Genomic DNA, 21,728 nt, shown 5'->3' with positions numbered 1-21,728 from the left:
TGGAGGAGGACAATTCGCGTTCTGTAGGGCAACAGAGACCTGCTGCACGATTTAATACAGCGAACCTTCCGCTGGTGTGACCACGGGGTAACCGGGCACCAGTAACAATTGCCCCAAGCAGTATTTACGACGAATTATCGATGCCTATTGCACAGTGTTTTTCTGGTAATTGAAACCGAGCCGCACAGGTGGAAAAAAAATTGAAATAGTAGGTTTAATTTGTTTCGCGCGAGCCGCTGTAACGGCAGCATTGGATAATAACAATAAACTGTGCGGTATTACGCTGGGATGGTGGAGGGAAAGCGGTGTCCGTGCTCAGCGAGAACCTCTATACGATTTAGGAATAAGCCTTGTATCGCCATGTAGTGTAATCCTCAAAGTCATTTTAATATATGTTGGTAAGAGCGGCAATTCAGAGGCCGCCGTCGCTCTCCATTTTGCATCCCATCGTAACAACGAAAGGAACAGACGTCTTTATCGATTCAAACCTTGAAATTCATGAGGAGAGAAACACTCCAGCTCCTGTGAAAACGTAAGAACATTTGTCACTGGATTCCTGCAGAAATATATTTAGTAATACGGTATCTTTTTGAAAACTCAAAGGTACTTTCGTGCTTATTCGTTGCAGAAGCAACATAAAGTCAATGTTGATGATTAGGGAATTTCTACTCACTGACAAGCATCTACCAGGATTCAGACGAACACAAGGACACACATAACCCATCAGCATAGTGTAGCTTTTTGTAATACGGTAAGAGAAAAAGAAGAAATGGGTGTCAATATGGAAGACTTAAATGATTCACCATAAGAGACAGTACAACAGAGATTTGGGAAACTTACCATCGAATAACGTGGAAAGTTTAGATAACATTCCTTCGGATTTTCTGATATCACTGTGTTCAAGGCTGGAGACACTCCATCAGACGTACAGAAGAATATCGTCCACACAATCCCGAGGATAGCAAGAGCAGATACGTGCGAATGCTATAGTACTGTAGAAGCTAGTTTTATTTTGTCTTTATCGTGTTCCCATTAGTGATAGAATGTGTATGTGGACCTAAAAGTATGGTGACTGGGTGAATATAGATATACAATAAATCAGAAAGATTCCTGGTGTTATGGTCCTAACTTGTGTTTAAAAGTCAGGAAATGAAGATATCAGTCGGCTTTCGAGTGTTGAGAATGACTGACCACTGTTCAATAGTAGCTCGAAAATTCTTTCACGATATTCTGAAGGGGGTTGCGCTTTGACAACTCAGCAGCTCAACATACGTCTACCTACAGACGGAACCAATGAGAGAAGTTTTTGAGATGTGGAAAATTATCCTTGGGGATGCCCATAATTCAGGCTAACGCATGACCGAGGATGAACAGTTGGTTACATTTTGAGGTTGCTGACCATTTCGACAATACATCCCATCAAAACCTGGTAGATCAGAAATAAAGTTCTGAGCAATTTGTGACAGTGCAATAAGCTATTACCGGAAGAAAGAAGTGTGTTTGGGGAAGGTGGAAGAAACCAAGGATGTGCGACTTGGAAAGAATGTTGTGAAAACCCTGGTGAATGAACATGAAAAGTCTGAATGTAATAGCACCTGGGATGTTTTTTTTTCATCTCTCGGATTAGCTCATTATTTTTAGTCAAAAGATCTGACCGTAATTGGTGCTATCCGAAAAAACAAAGGTGAACTGCCTCCCAATTTTATTACACCTAAAGAACGTGAAGTGCAATCTACATTTTTTGCTTTTCAACCACATGTGATGACAGCCCCGTATATTCCTAAGAGAAACATAGTTGTTACTTTCCTTAAGTCTCTTCACGGCCAACAAACGGTGTCATCGTCTAAAGTAGAGAAACCTGAAGTTACAATGACATACAGTGGCACAAAGTGTGTCGTTCACACCATGGACCAGAAGACGCGGTCTTACAGTGTGAAGAGAAAAAAAGGCGCTGGGCATTGATGGTTTTCTTCAACATGATCGAAGTAAGTGTAATGAATGCACACATCATTTGGATAATGCTGTTACCAATAAAAGAATGAGACATCGGACATTCATCACCAGTTGGGGAAAGTAACTTGCAGGCGTAGAGAAGTCTATGAATTCGTTAGTATTTCCGGATCCAGGGAGGGCAGTGAGACCACCAGCTCTGCAAAGGAGATGATGTGGATATTGTGTAGAGAAGAAAGATAGAAAAAGTCAAATTATATGTTGTAAGTATTTCAAAGCTGTATGTTCGGAACAATCTACTACAAGAAATCAGCTAAATTTCGATTACGAGATAAGTCACACAAATCTGATGGCTGTAAATTCAACTTAATACTTAGGGATTAAAATTACAAATAACCTAAACTGGAACTATCGCATAGATAATATTGTGGGTAGAGCAAACCAAAGACTGTGATTCATTGGCAGAACACTTGTAAGCTGAAACAGGTCTACCAAAGGGACTGCTTACACTACGCTTGTCCGCCCTATTCTGGAGTATTTCTGTGCGGTGTGGGATCCGCATCAGGTGGGACTGACGGATGACATCGAAGGGCAGCTCGTTCTGTATTATCGCGAAATTGGGGAGATAATGTCATAGATATGATACGTGAATTGGAGTGGCAATCATTAAAATAAAGGCGTTTTTCGTTGCGACGGGATCTTTTCGAGAAATTTCAATCACAAGTTTTCTCCTCCGATTGCGAAAGCATTCTGTTGGCACCCACCTACACAGGAGGAAATGGTCATCACGATAAAATAAGAAAAATCATGGCTCGAACAGAAAAATTTAAGTGCTCGTTTCTCCCGCGTGCCGTTCGAGAGTAGAACGTCAGAGAGACAGTGTGAAGGTGGTTCATTGAACCCTCTGCCAGGCACTTTATTGTGAATAGCAGAGTAATCACGTAGATGTAGAATCTGATAATATCTATAGACCCTGCGAAAATTTGCAGCAAGAATAAAAACCGCTAGAAAATGTACAAAAATTGTTTTTCAAATTTTAACTTTATTTAAATAAAATGGTTTTAAAAGTATTTATACCTCAGAAGTCACATCATAAGCAGTCAAAATAGTGTCAAATTTGGACAACACTGGTAGGCAAAGCTGTACCGACTTTCTGGTAAACAGAGGATTGAGAAATTATTCACGCAGGATCTTACAAGATACCATTGTTTGACCGCCGTACAGACTCAAGAGTGCAGGACATAGAAACAGGAACCGGTGCCGCAAAGAAGCAACTGAAAGAGTTAAGTTGCCAGATTCGGATGAAATCCCAGTTCGGTTGTACAAAGAGTAATCTACGGCATTGGCATATTACTTATCTGGCATTTGTCGCGAATCTCTCGACCAGCGAAAAGTTCTAAACGAATGGAATAAAGCGCAAGTGACTCCCGTATATAAGAGGGGTAAAAGAGTGGACCGCGTAATTACACACCGACACCCTTTACATCGATTTCGTGCAGAATTTTGTAACAGTCTGAGTTCGAATGTACACTACGGCCATCAAAATTGCTACACCAAGAAGAAATGCAGATGATACACGGGTATTCATTGGACAAATATATTATACTAGAACTGACGTGTGATTACATTTTCACGCAATTTGGGTGCATAGATCCTGGGAAATCAGTACCCAGAACATCCACCTCTGGCCGTAATGACGGCCTTGATACGCCTGGGCATTGAGTCCAACAGAGCTTGGATGGCGTGTACAGGTACAGCTGCCCATGCAGCTTCTACACCATAGCACAGTTCATTAAGAGGAGTGACTGGCGTATTGTGACGAGCCAGTTGCTCGGGCACCATTGCCCAGACGTTTTCCGTTGGTGAGAGATCTGGAGAATGTGCTTGCCAGGGCAGCAGTCGAACATTTTGTGTATCCAGAAATGCCCGTACAGCACCTGCAACATGCGGTCATGCATCATCCTGCTAAAATGTAGGGTTTCGCAGGGATCGAATGAATGGTAGAGCCACGGGTCGTAACACATCTGAAATGTAACGTCCACTGTTCAAAGTGCCATCAATGCGAACAAGAGGTGACCGAGACGTGTAACCAATGACGCCCCATACCATCACGCCGGGTGATACGCCACTATGGCGATGATGAATACACTCTTCCAATGTGCGTTCACCGCGATGTCGCCAAACACGGATGCGATCATCATGATGCTGTAAACAGAACCTGGATTCACCAGAAAAACTGACTTTTTGCCATTCGTGCACCCACATTCGTCGTTGAGTGCACCATCACAGGCGCTCGTGTCTGTGATACAGCGTCAAGGGTAACTGCAGCCATGGTCTCCGAGCTGATAGTCCATGCTGCTGCAAACGTCGTCGAACTGTTCGTGCAGATGGTTGTTGTCTTGCAGACGTCCCCATCTGTTGACTCAGGGATCGAGACGTGGCTGCACGATCCGTTATGGCCATGCGGATAAGATGCCTGTCATCTCGACTGCTAGTGATACGAGGCTGTTTGGATCCAGCATGGCGTTCCATACTACCCTCCTGAACTTGCCGATTCCGTATTCTGCTAACAGTCATTGGATCTCGACCAACGCGAGCAGCAATGTCGCGATACGATAAACCGCAATCGCGATAGGCTACAATCCGACCTTTATCAAAGTCGGAAACGTGATGGTACGCATTTCTCCTCCTTACACGAGGCATCACAACAACGTTTCACCAGGCAACACCGGTCAAATGCTGTTTGTGTATGAGAAATCGGTTGGAAACTTTCCTCATATCAGCACGTTGTAGGTGTCGCCACCGTCGCCAACCTTGTGTGAATGGTCTAAAAAGCTAATCATTTGCATATCACAGCATCTTCTTCCTGTCGGTTAAATTTCGCGTCTGTAGCGCGTCATCTTCGTGGTGTGGCAATTTTAATGGCCAGTAGTGTAATAATTTCCTTGAGACAGAAAAGCTTCTGTCCGCAAATCGGAAAGGATTTAGAAAGCACCGCTTATGCGAAACTCAGCCTGCCCTTTTCTCCCATGACATCCTAAAAACAACGGTTGGAGGGCAACAGGCAGATTCCACATTCCTAGAGTTCCGGAAAGCGTTTGACGCGGTGCTCAGTGCAGACTGCTGACGAAGATCTGAGCACACGGTTTAGGTTCCCAGATGAGTGGCTCGAAGACATTTTAGTAACAGATTCCTGTACGTTGTCCTCGACGGCGAGGGTTCATCAGAGATGAGAGCATCGTCAGGATTGCCTCTCGGAAATGTGACAGGACCGATCTTGTTCTCTGTACGTGAATGACTTGGCAGACGTATGGGTAGCAATTTAAGGTTGTTTGCTGATGATGCCGTTGTGTACTGGCATGTGTGGCTGTTGAGTAGGAGTATAGCAGACGACTTATACAAATTTTCAAGTTGGTGTGATTAACGCCAGCTTGTTGAAAAATTTACGTTAAAGCGGATGAGTAGGAAAAAAGTCATGTAACGTTCGATTAAAGAATTCGCAAGGTGCTGCTTGGCAGCCACATACAGCATGCGACATGAAATGAAATGGGCATGTTAGGTTTGTAGAAGAGGAGGCGAATGATCAATCTCGTTTTATTGGAAGAATTTTAGGGAAGTCTACCCGACCCATAATGAAGACCGCGTATAGAAACGTAATGCCCCCGTCTCCACCAGTCTTGTGTACTACTCGAATGATTGGACTCCTCATCAGAGATGATTACAGGAAAACATCAAAGCAATTGAGAGACCGGCTGCAAGATTTGTTTCCGGGATGTTCGATTACCACGCAAGTATTATGAAGATGCTTCGTGAACTCAAATGCGAATATATGGATGGGAGACAACTCTCTTTTCGCGTCGCACTATTGCGGAAATTTAGAGAACAGGCATTTAAGGCCGATTTCAGGATGATTCTCGTTCCGGTAACGTACATTTCGCGAAGAGACCACGAAGATGCGACAAATTAGGGCTCGTACGGACACTATTAGACGGTAATTTTTTTCTCACTCTGTTTGCGAATGAGACAGAAAAGGAAATGATAAATAGTGGTACGTGGTACCCCTCTTCGATGTTCCGTAAGGTGGCTTGTGCAGTATGTACATAGATTTAGATGAAGATGTAGAAAACTGATTAAAAAATTCTTCTTGTCAATCTGACGTTGATTTGTGAAGCATGTGTTACTTATCTGACCAAGTAACTATAAGAATCACTTCATCTTATATGTGATCCACAGGTTATAGGTTACGTCGTTCGCCAATCTAACTTCTGCAGCACCTGCTTAATTTCTGCTTTCTTTGGTTAGCTCTCAATCAATATTCTATGGCTATCAGACTGTTTGTTCCACTACATGAAACGTATTCACACTTCTAATAGGGACAGCCATAAGTTCTTTCATGATGGTTCAAATGGTTCAAATGGCTCTGAGCACAATGGGACTCAACTGCTGTGGCCATTAGTCCCTTAGAATTTAGAACTACTTAAACCTAACTAACCTAAGGACATGACACACACCCATGCGCGAGGCAGGATTCGAACTTGCGACCGTAGCAGCAGCGCGGCTCCGGACTGGAGCGCCTAGAACCGCACGCCCACCGCGGCCGGCAGATCTTTCGTGAAATTACAACAATGAAAACTTATGCCAGACCGAGCCACAAACCCGGATTGTTCCGGTTATCACGAGAGCTCCCTTACCTTTAGGCTCTTCGAACACGAATCACTGTCCGATCCAAACTGCCATATATCGTCAACCCTGTGTCTACAATCGGCACTCGCGCACCCGTTATGTATATTTCCCTACATGGGAGACATTTACTGTTATGTCCGATGAGTGTGGGCTAATACGATATTGTAGTGCTTGTATTCCGTATTACGATGGAATTTTCCTTTGAACAACCATTGAACGGTCTGAAAATTCATCCTCATCCTGATCGAGGGTAGCTATGTCGTGAAATAATCTTGCGATTAACAGCCTTTCTAACTGAGTTTTGAGCATGCCTCTACCTTCATTGTTTGTACACTGAAGTGCCAAAGAAACTGGTATAGGTATCCGCGTCCAAATACAGAGACATGTAAACAATAAAAATACGACACTCTTGTCGGCAACGCCTATATAAGCCAACAGGTGTTTGGCGCGGTTGGTAGATCGGTTACTGCTGCTACAATGGCCGGTGATCAAGTTTTAAATGAGCTTGAACGTGGTGGTGCAGTCAGCGCACGAGCTATAGGACACAGCATCTCCAAGATAGCAATGAAGTGGGGATTTCCCCGTAAGATCATTTCACAAGTGTACCGTGAGCATCAGGAATCCGGTAAAACATCAGATCTCCGATATCGCTGCGGCCGGAAAAGGATCCTGCAAGAAAGGGACGAACGATGACTGAAGAGAATCGTTCAACGTCACAGAAGTGCAGCGCGTCCGCAAATTGCTGCGTATTTCTATGCTGGGCCATCAACAAGCGTCAACATGCGAACCATTCAACGAAACACCATCGATATGGGCATTCGGGGCAGAAAGGCCCATTCGGATACGCTTGGTGATTGCATTCTAAAAAGCTTGACGCCAAGCCAGGGCCAGTCAACATTGACATTGTGACATTGGGTTGTTGATGACTGGAAACATGTTGCCTGGTCGTACGAGTCACGTTTCAGATTGTATGGAGCTGATGGACGTGTACGGGTGTAGAGACAACGTCATGAATCCATGAATCCCGCATGTCAGCGAGGGACTATTCAGTCTGGTGGAGGCTCTGTAACAGTGTGGGGCGTCTGCAATTGGACTGATATGGGACTCCTGATACGTCTAGATACGACTCTGACAGGTGACACGTAGGTAAGCATCCTGCGTGATCACCTGCATCGATTCATGTCCATTGTGCGTTCTGACGGACTAGGGCAATTCCAGCAGGATAATGCGACACCCCACATGTCGAGAATTGCTACAGAGTGGCTCCAGGATCATTCTTCTGAGTTTTAACACTTCTGCTGGCCACCAAACTCCCAAGACAGGAACATTATTGAGCCTATCTAGGATGCCTTCCAACTTCCTGTTCAGAAAAGGTCTCCACCCCTTTTACGGATTTGTGGTCAGACCTGCAGGACAGATGATGTCAGTTCCCACCAGCACTACTTGAGACATTAGTCGAGTCCATGCCACGTCGTGTTGCTGCATTTCTACGTGCTCGCAGGAGCCTACACAATGTTAGGCAGGTGTACTAGCGTCTTTGGATCTTCAGTGTACATGTTAAACACTATAAGAGTTATTTTAGATTGCTGACTTTGGATAGCACTTACTTTTCCTTGGTCTCCAGATCCTTTAAAAGTGTCTGCATTTTTCTTGAAACCTGTTTCCAGTATTGAAATTTTTTATGCTAGTGCGCCATCTTTGAATAGTTAATTTTATAGTGAGTGTAAACGATGTAAATACGACTAGAAAAGCAGTCCGTGATCACGGTAAGATAGTCCCTCAGATTTCCCAACAGTCTCACACACAATACATCAAATCGTTATTGATTGACATCAATCCTCCTGATGAAATGTAATTGTTCAAAATGCGAAATGGAAGGTGTAAATAATTGCGACAGAAGGAATGTTCTTTTAAGACAAAATCACACTATGTGACACAGTGATTACCGGTTTTCTCCTACATCGACTGTCTCCAGATGCTATTGATCATGGGTAGCATTTGGTGAAACAAACGCGTGGCACGAACGTTTTGGTCACCTCATGCCACACGTGACCAATAGCATCTGAAGAGAGCAAATGTAGGAGGAATCTCTTTGTAGTAGTGACACATTACATGATCATATCTGAAATAAAAGGTAGTTCGTAATACGTTAATCACTTTTTTTTCGATAATGTAACTAGTTACGTAATTTTTAGTTCCATTTGACGTTCATAATGGTCATTGACAAGGTTAAACTAAAACGTTCATTCTTAAATGTCGAATCTGCCGCATTAGTTTTCCTAATTGTAACGGACTCTCCATCCACCACTTCCTCAGTTTTGGTATCCATTCCAAGTGTATTATTTAGGTGTGCTACTAGCACGCTGGAGCTATCGAGCTGTATGAATGTGCAGACAGTCTAGTGAAAAGTGAAGGGGCCATTGCGGTTACTGTTATTATTCCCGCAGCCGTACATCACGACGCCAGTAGCGGAGGACATCATACGACCGTTCCAGCTGCGTTCTTTACTGGACGAAAGCCAAGAGTGGAAGAATCAGATTACGAGAGTGAACCACATTTCTGTAGAACGAGCTGTAATCCGTTCTGAGGGATCCGCAGGATATCCAGGAAGTTGGATTTTGTTTCAGTGCTTCCGGAAGAAAATGCGGCGCTACACCTGAGCGGGCTGGTGCCGCGTACATCAGATGACCGAGCCTGATAAGCCCAGCACGTAGCGACGGAACGGTAACGACCAGCGTGAAATACAGCGAGCGCGGCACGCCGTAGCGCGGCGCCGCGCGCTGTTTTACTGGCGCCCCGGAACAAGTAGGAGCGGCCGCCGCTGCCGCCAGTACTTAAAATATTGTAGTCCGCAACAGCCGCCTCTGCGAGCGGAGCGCTGCCGTAATTCACTCACCGACGAGCACACCGCCAAGAGGCACTCCTGTTGCGAAATTGCTACAAGTTGCGGCGGCTTTTTATCGCGGTCGTTTTATTTTGCACTCTTGTGAATCGCGGTTAAGTAGGATCCTCCTCTTTTTTTTTTTTATTTTTAACCTCGTATGCAGTTTGGGGCAGAGTTACTACGGACCATAAACCCGTTTTGCTGCTGTACTGGCTGGCTGTATTTTCAGTTCCAAAGGATCGTTTTATATTGAGGTGTCAAAAGTCATGAGATAGGGATACGCACATACACAGATGGCGGAGTGCCCTGTACGAATTTTTGGAGAGGTCATTTGTTCTCAGGTGGTTCGTGTGAAAAGTTTTCCGAACTGATTATGACCACATGACAGGAATTAAAAGATTTTGAACGCGAAATACTAATTGGAGCTAGACACATGGGACATTCCATTTCGCAAATCGTTACGGATTTCAATACTTCGAGATACACAGTGTCAAGAGTGTGCCGAGAATACAAAATCTGAGGCCCTACCTCGCACCACGGACAACGCGCTAGACGACGGCCTTCACTTAACGACAGAGAGCAGCAGCATTTGCATGGGATTGTCAGTATGGCAGCAGCCCACTGGCGGGAGGGCCATTGGCAACAGCATGATATGGTCTACAGCGCCTCTCCTAGGCACGTGACCATCTCGGTGAGATCTCCAACGACTGAGAAACTACGGCCTTATCAAATGAGTTCTGATTTCTGTTGGCGAAAGCTGATTGTAAGCTTCGAGTGTGGCGCAGATCCCAGAGAGCCCTAGATTAGGTTTTGAAAAATGCACTGTGCAAGATGGTGGTGGATACATAATGCCGGCGGCTGTGGCTGAGCGGCTCTACGCGCTTCAGTCTGGAACCGCGCGACCGCTACGGTCGCAGGTTCGAATTCGGCCTCGGGCATGGATGTGTGTGATGCCCTTAGGTTAGTTAGGTTTCAGTAGTTCTAAGTTCTGGGGGACCAACGACCTCAGATGTAAAGTCCCATAGTGCTCAGAGCCACTTTGTAACACTTCTGACACTAAATGTAACTGGGTTTTCTCCTTGATGCTAGTCAATTGTCAGGATGAACATTACTGCAAAAGGCATTTGATTCTAAAGCATTATGTCAGGGTGAAACACACTAAATAAATTACTTTTGCTCTCTTAACAACATGTGGGCAGGGTGGGTTCTTCCTTGGCTGGGGTATGAGGTAGAATGAAACAGCATTTTTACATAAGATAACTTTTATTGCACGTTTTGTACAACTGTTTCTTTACTGCATGTTCTAGATCGGAGAGCGGCAGCTGTGTCGTTTGCGAAGCCTTGTGCTACGGCAGCGGCGGCGTCTAATTACTCCTGGCGGTGTGTATCTCGTGTCCCCGTCTCGCCCAGTTGACTGGAGATGCGCATCGTGAAGCGGCCTGTATAATTATTGAGAACGAAGTCGTGAATCGGATGGTGACACCTTGGATGTGGCGACCCAGTGTTTCTTTTCTCTAAGCGGCCGCGTGTGACAGTGTTGTGCGTCGGCCAGCGGAGCGGCGCGGCGGGGGAAGGCCAGTGGCCCAGACTCGAACAACGGTCTCTAGCTTGCCAGTCTTCGGCTGTCAGATCATCATCCCAGCTCACAGGTGACTGCTGATGTGAGGCCGTCTCCTTCCTGTCCTCACGAGTCACCCGGGTACGTAAAAATCAGTCTTCGAATGCCTTATAACTTCTGTTTTGTGGCGGCGAGGCTGCTGCTTGCTATTCCATTACAGCGGCGGACTTGGCGCTTCTGTGTACGAAGTAGTCTCTTCCTGCATGACGGTCTTCAGCTCAGAAACTGAACTGAAAACTACTCTTCCTGGTGGGCCCACTGCGTTTCGCATATTTATTCACTTCAGTTCACTGGAGGTGAACGACTTCACGGTCATTGCCTCCTCTGTCACGTTGAAAAGCTTCTCGAAGAATCTTCTTAACATCGGTCATTGGCTCTTGGAATGTAGGCGAGGGCCTTTGATCACATGTGACAACCGAGAAACACGTGAGCCGGTCGGGCGATGCCCTGACGGCTGAATCGACAGCTTCCTGAACGTGCTGACTTCATGGTCATTGACTCTACTGCCATTGCGGCTCTGCCCGCTGTTTGCCAGTGTGTAATTCTTCTAAACTAAACTAAGTTCTTCATTTATTTTCTAATTTCTACTTCACATTGATTTGACTAATTTATTTATCCATCTTAAGTACCACTCAACAATTTGAACCACTTTTTGGATCCATAATGGTGTGGCTCGTGTTTACATGGAATGGTTGAAATGGTTCAAATGGCTCTGAGCACTATGGGACTTAACATCTGAGGTCATCAGTCCTCTAGAACTTAGAACTATTTAAACCTAACTAACCTAAGGACATCACACACATCCATGCCCGAAGCAGGATTCGAACCTGCGCCCATAGCGGTCGCGCGGTTCCAGACTGAAGCGCCTACAACCGCTCGGCCACAACGGCGGGGACATGGAATGGACTGGGTTCTGAACCGACCATTGACTGGAAATGGTAATGTTCACATTCTTAGGGACCACTTGCAGCCGTTTATGTAATTCATGTTCCCAAACAACTATGGAATTTTTGTGTCTGACTATGCGTCATGTCACCGGGCCACAATGGTTCGTGATGGGGTCAGAAGAACATTCTTGACAATTCGAGTGAATGATTTGGTGACCCATCGCCCAACATGAACGTCATCAAACGTTTATGGGCCATAGTCGAGACGTCAGGTCGTGCACAATATCCTGCAGCGGCAACTCTTATGCAGTTATGGACGGCTATAGAGGCAACATGGATCAATATTCCTGCAGGGACTTCCAAAGGCTTACTGCGTCCAGGCTACACTACACATAGCAAAAGGAGGTTCAACACTATTAAGAGATTATCCGATGACTTTTATCACCTCAGTGAATAAGTAATCTATGAAAGGTGACGTTCTACTGAAATTTGTGACTTATGAAACATGCCTGTGACTGTTTCTGTTTTTCTTAAGCGCTTACATCTCCTTTAATCGCCTGGTCACATAAGCACGAACATGAGGTTTTCGGTATGATCGTTGGAACCGAATAACCGGGCATATATATATATATATATATATATATATATATATATATATATATATATATATATACACTCCTGGAAATGGAAAAAAGAACACATTGACACCGGTGTGTCAGACCCACCATACTTGCTCCGGACACTGCGAGAGGGCTGTACAAGCAATGATCACACGCACGGCACAGCGGACACACCAGGAACCGCGGTGTTGGCCGTCGAATGGCGCTAGCTGCGCAGCATTTTTGCACCGCCGCCGTCAGTGTCAGCCAGTTTGCCGTGGCATACGGAGCTCCATCGCAGTCTTTAACACTGGTAGCATGCCGCGACAGCGTGGACGTGAACCGTATGTGCAGTTGACGGACTTTGAGCGAGGGCGTATAGTGGGCATGCGGGAGGCCGGGTGGACGTACCGCCGAATTGCTCAACACGTGGGGCGTGAGGTCTCCACAGTACATCGATGTTGTCGCCAGTGGTCGGCGGAAGGTGCACGTGCCCGTCGACCTGGGACCGGACCGCAGCGACGCACGGATGCACGCCAAGACCGTAGGATCCTACGCAGTGCCATAGGGGACCGCACCGCCACTTCCCAGCAAATTAGGGACACTGTTGCTCCTGGGGTATCGGCGAGGACCATTCGCAACCGTCTCCATGAAGCTGGGCTACGGTCCCGCACACCGTTAGGCCGTCTTCCGCTCACACCCCAACATCGTGCAGCCCGCCTCCAGTGGTGTCGCGACAGGCGTGAATGGAGGGACGAATGGAGACGTGTCGTCTTCAGCGATGAGAATCGCTTCTTCCTTGGTGCCAATGATGGTCGTGTGCGTGTTTGGCGCCGTGCAGGTGAGCGCCACAATCAGGACTGCATACGACCGAGGCACACAGGGCCAACACCCGGCATCATGGTGTGGGGAGCGATCTCCTACACTGGCCGTACACCACTGGTGATCGTCGAGGGGACACTGAATAGTGCACGGTACATCCAAACCGTCATCGAACCCATCGTTCTACCATTCCTAGACCGGCAAGGGAACTTGCTGTTCCAACAGGACAATGCACGTCCGCATGTATCCCGTGCCACCCAACGTGCTCTAGAAGGTGTAAGTCAACTACCCTGGCCAGCAAGATCTCCGGATCTGTCCCCCATTGAGCATGTTTGGGACTGGATGTAGCGTCGTCTCACGCGGTCTGCACGTCCAGCACGAACGCTGGTCCAACTGAGGCGCCAGGTGGAAATGGCATGGCAAGCCGTTCCACAGGACTACATCCAGCATCTCTACGATCGTGGCCATGGGAGAATAGCAGCCTGCATTGCTGTGAAAGGTGGATATACACTGTACTAGTGCCGACATTGTGCATGCTCTGTTGCCAGTGTCTATGTGCCTGTGGTTCTGTCAGTGTGATCATGTGATGTATCTGACCCCAAGAATGTGTCAATAAAGTTTCCCCTTCCTGGGACAATGAATTCACGGTGTTCTTATTTCAATTTCCAGGAGTATATATATATATATATATATATATATATATATATATATATATATATATATATATATATATATGCTTAGTGATGCATCAGCTACTTGGACAGGGCTTAAAACCAGCAAGAAACTGGGGTACAAGGTGTCAAAACAGCTTTTTTAAGAGCTAACTCGGGCTTCATTTCAGTACACTTTAGCGGGTACGGCAGGTATGTGTTCTATGCTTTTCACCATACACGTACATAATGCCAGAAATATAACTATAAAAGTAAGGAGCTGAGAGTCTTACGGGAAACGCTGTTGCAGCTTAGCTGACATTAGCAAATTATCGCAACTTCACAGTAATGGAGGAAGTTGTTCTAAGAAAGCAAACTTTGATTTATGCGGGATGAATCTGGAGTCATACACTTCACAGCTGCAGTAAACTAAGTGTCCGCGACTGAAACGAGGAGAGGAACAGCGAACTTCTGTTTAGTGCAGTAGTTACCTAACGAGGAGAACACGGCAAGTGCCATAACCACATTTCCCAGAATCTTCGCTAAGTGAGGACGAGCCTAAATAAACGAACACGTGACTCGCTTTATCCGCAGATATACAACCGTTTCTAAGAAAACGATCGTCAAAGTTTTCGGCGTAGTTTGGATGGCGTTAGCACGAGATATCCTGAGCCAAACTGGTGGCACAATGACCAGCGTCGCGGCTTCTGTGTGTGTGTGTGTGTGTGTGTGTGTGTGTGTGTGTGTTTGTGTGTGTGTGTGGTATTTCGTGGGGCTATAATCATTTTATGTTCTTATGTTCTTATATCTGATTCAGCATTCTTATGTTCTTTGTTATTAATACTTAATACTTAATTCTTATATTTTATTCTTATGTTTATTCTACAGAAAGATTTGGCGCGATCCCTTGGGTAGCACCAATGACAGAATCGATCGAAACATAGGATTTCCGAACACCTCAAGCATCGCGCGAAGGCAGGCTTGCCACAGAGACAATTCTTCGTATGAATCTCACTCGGGAAAGAAACTTTGTTAACACTGCTGAAGATTTCATGAGCCGACTACACTTCCGCGGCAAACTAACCACAACGGATCACTTTTCCAACTCATTACGAATCAAGAAACACCACAGGAATCTCAACGAAAAAAAAATTCAAATAAATTTTCCATCACCTTATTCATATATTTTATTTTTTGCTTTGTTAAAAATTCATTCATAAGACACATAATTAGCATACGAATAAGGGCAACGTCATTCCACTATATATTGGAAATATTCGTGTAGTAATAATCTGTTTTCATGGGTAGATAAATGAAAAGTAAAAGTAATGATTGGGTTTCGAAAGCAGGGCGGCAAGGTTTGAATCTGCGACGCTAGCCACTATGATACCGCTTCGATTATACCCGGTTCTAGGCGCTTCAGTCTGGAACCGCGCGACCGCAACGGTCGGAGGTTCGAATCCTTCCTCGGGCATGGATGTGTGTGATGTCCTTATGTTAGTTTGGTTTTAGTAGTTCCAAGTTCTAGGGAACTGATGACCTCAGAAGTTAAGTCCCATAGTGCTCAGAGCCATTTGAAACATTTCGATTATACCGCTTACTCACTGAAAGCTAAATAAGATATCTCCAAATCTTTGACGGTCGTTTTCTTAGAAATAGTCGAGTCTACGGATAAACCGAGACACGCTCTCACTTATTTTGACCCCTCTTCCACTGAGCGAAGCTTCCGGGAAATCGGTTTAGGCATTTGCAGTGCTCTTCTAAGTGTAAGGAATAATGTAATATAACAGTACAGATATTATGACGTTTGTCCTGTAAAAAACTAACAGAAACATTAATTATGTTTTCATTCCGAGAATAAGAAAGTTATGCGTGAGAAATTGATATGAAGATGTTTATTTAAATACATTTATGCGTCAAAACATCGAGGTTTTAAATAAGATCTGTTATTTTATATGTACATCACGAAAATAAAATCTGAAATCGTTGTATTTGCATTCGAAGTACAAGTGTGTCTAGAAATCATTTCTCTAATGAAATTCATAAAGCACTCCTCTAAATTTTTATTTTTTTGTGCTTTTCTGAAGTTTTATACCTTTGAAAATCTATTCATTTTCTTTCCCGCTATTTAAGCCATCATACAAAATCTTAACAGATATTTCCTGAAGTTATTTTAAACACAACTGTGTACTTCATACAAGTAAACTTCAGTAAATTACTTTTCAAGAAGTTGATTCCAAAATAAAAAACAATCAATCAAAATAATGTCCGGCTTGATAGTATTTTGTGTTGCCTATGTTTTAATTTGACGAAATCGGTCTCCATGCAGCTGCAGTTATCTAAAAATGGTTCAAATGGCTCTGAGCACTATGGGACTAAACATCTGTGGTCATCAGTCCCCTAGAACTCAGAACTAATTAAACCTAACTAACCTAAGTACATCACAGACATCCATGCCCTAGGCAGGATTCGAACCTGCGGCCGTAGCAGTCGCGCGGTTCCGGACTGAACGCCTAGATCCGCTAGACCACCGCGGCCGGCGCAGTTATCTAACATTACGTATGTACCGCCAGCTTACTGCATTTTCGTATATGTCCCTGCACCCCCCCCCCCTCTCCCCTTCCATACGTACGTGTCACACTATAACAGCAGCAAAAATAAATTTTGCAAGATAATACACCTCGTTTTATTTTATAATTTTCTGATTTTTTTTTGAAAAATTTATCTTATTCCGTTTTAGAGACATGCTAGCCGTAATAGGAAACGATACTATGATCGCATCACGAGATGTTCGTTGTGTGGACGACGAGGACCACAGTACGAGTGCGCATGCGCTACTTGAGTAGCCATGTCCGGGTGGGAACCATTTTCGGTATCAGTGTGTTGAATTGTGGTACACGGCTCGTTTATTAAGCACAATACATACGTCAAATGCGCACACATATGTGCCATAGGGACGTTACTTTCTAGTGCCATATTGGAGATGATATCCCATCCCATACGAATTTTACTTTTGAGGAGGGTTCGTGGATTAATGTTGAATTCACGAAATGTCCTCTGTATTGCTTCTTCAGTGCACTGTTTCGTTCTGTGTTCTGAGCTATTTGCACCAGTTTTCTCTCCTATTTTTAAAAAATAATTACTAAAAATATCTGCTACATATGAACTTTCCTTTACAATACTCCAAATTCAAATGGTTCAAATGGCTCTGAGCACTATGGGACTTAACATCTGTGGTCATCAGTCCCCTAGAACTTAGAACTACTTAAACCTAACTAACCTAAGGACATCACACACATCCATGCCCGAGGCAGGATTCGAACCTGCGACCGTAGATGTCGGGCGGTTCCGGACTGCGCGCCTAGAACCGCTAGACCACCGCAGCCGGCTACAATACTCCCATTCTTTCTAATAGAATATCATCTTATACGACTACCTTCCCTTCAGCAATATACAATACTGATTTTATTTTGCTATCTGATTTCTCAGTTTCGAAAAGGTGTATTTTTTATAACTTTTTAATGTGTTGCAGTACTGATTATAATAAGGAAGTATTTCTGGGTCATTACCAGTTCTGGCTATTTTGTCCCAGTGCTTTTTTAAGATTCTTGAAGTTTTCTCAGCGTACTGAATATTCTAGCAGGTTTCGGGATTGCAGCCGGATAGCGTTGACTTCTTGCCACAATTTTTCGGTTGGTAACCGTCCAGCCATTTTCAGGTGATTGTCTGCACAAGCACAAACTCCTCTAGCCCGATCTATACGGATTTTATTCATGTCTACGTTTCCGTATTTATACCCCTTTTTTATGAATGGGACATTCCCACTTTCCCCCCATGAACCATAGACCTTGCCGTTGGTGGGGAGGCTTGCGTGCCTCAGCGATACAGATAGCCGTACCGTAGGTGCAACAACAACGTAGGAGTATCTGTAGAGAGGCCAGACAAACGTATGGTTCCTGAAGAGGGGCAGCAGCCTTTTCAGTAGTTGCAGGGGCAACAGTCTGGATGATTGACTGATCTAGCCTTGTAACACTAACCAAAACGGCCTTGCTGTGCTGGTACTGCGAACGGCTGAAAGCAAGGGGAAACTACAGCCGTAATTTTTCCCGAGAGCATGCAGCTCTACTGTATGGATAAATGATGATGGCGTCATCTTCGGTAAAATATTCCGGAGGTAAAATAGTCCCCCGTTCGGATCTCCGGATGGGGACTACTCAGGAGGACGTCGTTATCAGGAGAAAGAACACTGGCATTCTACGGATCGGAGCGTGGAATGTCAGATCCCTTAATCGGACAGGTAGGTTAGAAAATTTAAAAAGGGAAATGGATAGGTTAAAGTCGGATATAGTAGGAAATAGTGAAGTTCGGTGGCAGGAGGAACAAGACTTTTGGTCAGGTGAATACATGGTTATAAATACAAAATCAAATAGGGGTAATGCAGGAGTAGGTTTAATGATGAATAAAACAACAGGAATGCGGGTAAGCTACTACAAACACCACAGTGAACGCATTGTTGTGGCCCAGATGGACACGAAGCCCACGCCTACGACAGTAGTACAAGTCTATATGCAAACTATCTCTGCAGATGACGAAGAAATTGAAGAAATGTATGATGAAATAAAAGAAATTATTCAGATAGTGAAGGGAGACGAAAATTTAATAGTCATGGATGACTGGAATTCGGTAGTACGGAATGGGAGAGAAGGAACCGAAGTAGGTGAATATGGATTGGGGGTAAGAAATGAAAGAGGAAGCCGCTTGGTGGAATTTTGCACAGAGCACAACTTAATCATAGCAAACACTTGGTTCAAGAATCATAAAAGAAGGTTGTATACATAGAAGAAGCCTGGAGATACTAAAAGGTATCAGATAGATTATATAATGGTAAGACAGAGATTTAGGAACCAGGTTTTAAATTGTAAGACATTTCCAGGGGCAGATGTGGACTCTGACCACAATCTATTGGTTATGAACTGTAGATTAAAACTGAAGAAACTGCAAAAAGGTGGGAATGTAAGGAGATGGGACCTGGATAAACTTACTAAACCAGAGGTTGTACAGAGTTCAGGGAGAGCATAAGGGAACAATTGACAGGAATGGGGGAAAGAAATACAGCAGAACAAGAATGGGTAGCTTTGAAGGAATGAAGTAGTGAAGACAGCAGAGGATCTAGTAGGAAAAAGACGAGGGCTATTGGAAATCCTTGGGTGACAGAAGAAATATTGAATTTAATTGATGAAAGGATAAAATATAAAAATGCAGTAAATGAAGCAGGCAAAAAGGAATACAAACGTCTCAAAAATGAGATCGACAGGAAGTGCAAAATGGCTAAGCAGGCACGGCTAGAGGACAAATGTAAGGATGTAGAGGCTTATCTCACTAGGGGTAAGATACTGCCTACAGGAAAATTAAAGAGACCTTTGGAGAAAAGAGAACGACTTGTATGAATATCAAGAGCTCGGATGGGAACCCAGTTCTAAGCTAAGAAGGGAAAGCAGAAAGGTGGAAGGAGTATATAGAGGGTCTATACAAGTGCGATGTACTTGAGGGCAATATTATAGAAATGGAAGACGATGTAGATGAAGATGAAATGGGAGATATGATACTGCGTGAAGAGTTTGATAGAACACTGAAAGATCTGAGACGAAACAAGGCCCCGGGAGTATACAACATTCCATTAGAACTACTGACAGCCTTGGGAGAGCCAATGCTAACAAAACTCTACCATCTGGTGAGCAAGATGTATGAGACAGGCAAAATACCCTCAGACTTCAAGAAGAATATAATACGAGGGCAGTTCAATAAGAAATGCAACACATTTTTTTCTGAAACAGGGGTTGTTTTATTCAGCATTGAAATACACCAGGTTATTCCCCAATCTTTTAGCTACACAACACTATTTTTCAACGTAATCTCCATTCAATGCTACGGCCTTACGCCACCTTGAAATGAGGGCTTGTATGCCTGCACGGTACCATTCCACTGGTCGATGTCGGAGCCAACGTCGTACTACATCAATAACTTCTTCATCATCCGCGTAGTGCCTCCCACGGATTGCGTCCTTCATTGGGCCAAACATATGGAAATCCGACGGTGCGAGATCGGGGCTGTAGGGTGCATGAGGAAGAACAGTCCACTGAAGTTTTGTGAGCTCCTCTCGGGTATGAAGACTTATGTGAGGTCTTGCGTTGTCATGAAGAAGGAGAAGTTCGTTGAGATTTTTGTGCCTACGAACACGCTGAAGTCGTTTCTTCAATTTCTGAAGAGTAGCACAATACACTTCAGAGTTGATCGTTTGACCATGGGGAAGGACATCGAACAGAATAACCCCTTCAGCGTCCCAGAAGACTGTAACCATGACTTTACCGGCTGAGGGTATGGCTTTAAACTTTTTCTTAGTAGGGGAGTGGGTGTGGCGCCACTCCATTGATTGCCGTTTTGTTTCAGGTTCGAAGTGATGAACCCATGTTTCATCGCCTGTAACAATCTTTGACAAGAAATTGTCACCCTCAGCCACATGACGAGCAAGCAATTCCGCACAGATGGTTCTCCTTTGGTCTTTATGGTGTTCGGTTAGACAACGAGGGACCCAGCGGGAACAAACCTTTGAATATCCCAACTGGTGAACAATTGTGACAGCACTACCAACAGAGATGTCAAGTTGAGCACTGAGTTGTTTGATGGTGATCCATCGATCATCTCGAACGTGTGTGTTCGCACGCTCCTCCATTGCAGGAGTCACAGCTGTGCACGGCCGGCCCGCACGCGGGAGATCAGACAGTCTTGATTGACCTTGCGGCGATGATGACACACGCTTTGCCCAACGACTCACCGTGCTTTTGTCCACTGCCAGATCACCGTAGACATTCTGCAAGCGCCTATGAATATCTCAGATGCCCTGGTTTTCCGCCAAAAGAAACTCGATCACTGCCCGTTGTTTGCAACGCACATCCGTTACAGACGCCATTTTAACAGCTCCGTACAGCGTTGCCACCTGTCGGAAGTCAATGAAACTATACGAGACGAAGCGGGAATGTTTGAAAATATTCCACAAGAAATTTCCGGTATTTTCAACCAAAATTGGCCGAGAAAAAAAATGTGTTGCATTACTTATTGAACTGCCCTCGTAATTCCAATCCCAAAGAAAGCAGGCGTTGACAGATGTGAAAATTACCGAACTATCAGTTTAATAAGTCACGGCTGCAAAATACTAACACGAACTCTTTACAGACGAATGGAAAAACTGGTAGAGGCCGTCCTTGGGGAAGATAAGTTTGGATTCCGTAGAAATATGGGAACACGTGAGGCAATACTGATCCTACGACTTATTTTAGAAGCTAGATTAATAAAAGGCAAACCTACGTTCCTAGCATTTGTAGACTTAGAGAAAGCTTTTGACAATGTTGACTGGAATTCTCTCTTTCAAATTCTGAAGGTGGCAGGGGTAAAATACAGGGAGCGAAAGGCTATTTACAATTTGTACAGAAACCAGATGGCAGTTGTAAGATTCGAGGGACATGAAAGGGAAGCAGCAGTTGGGAAGGAGTGAGACAGGGTTGTAGCCTCTCCCTGATGTTGTTCAATCTCTATATTGAGCAAGCAGTGAAGGAAACAAAAGAAAAATTCGGAGTACGT

This window comes from Schistocerca piceifrons, chromosome 2 (assembly GCF_021461385.2).
Source record: "Schistocerca piceifrons isolate TAMUIC-IGC-003096 chromosome 2, iqSchPice1.1, whole genome shotgun sequence".
NCBI classification, from domain to species: domain Eukaryota; kingdom Metazoa; phylum Arthropoda; class Insecta; order Orthoptera; family Acrididae; genus Schistocerca; species Schistocerca piceifrons.
The sequence above is the reverse complement of the archived record's forward strand: the minus strand, read 5'-3'. Positions refer to the sequence as shown.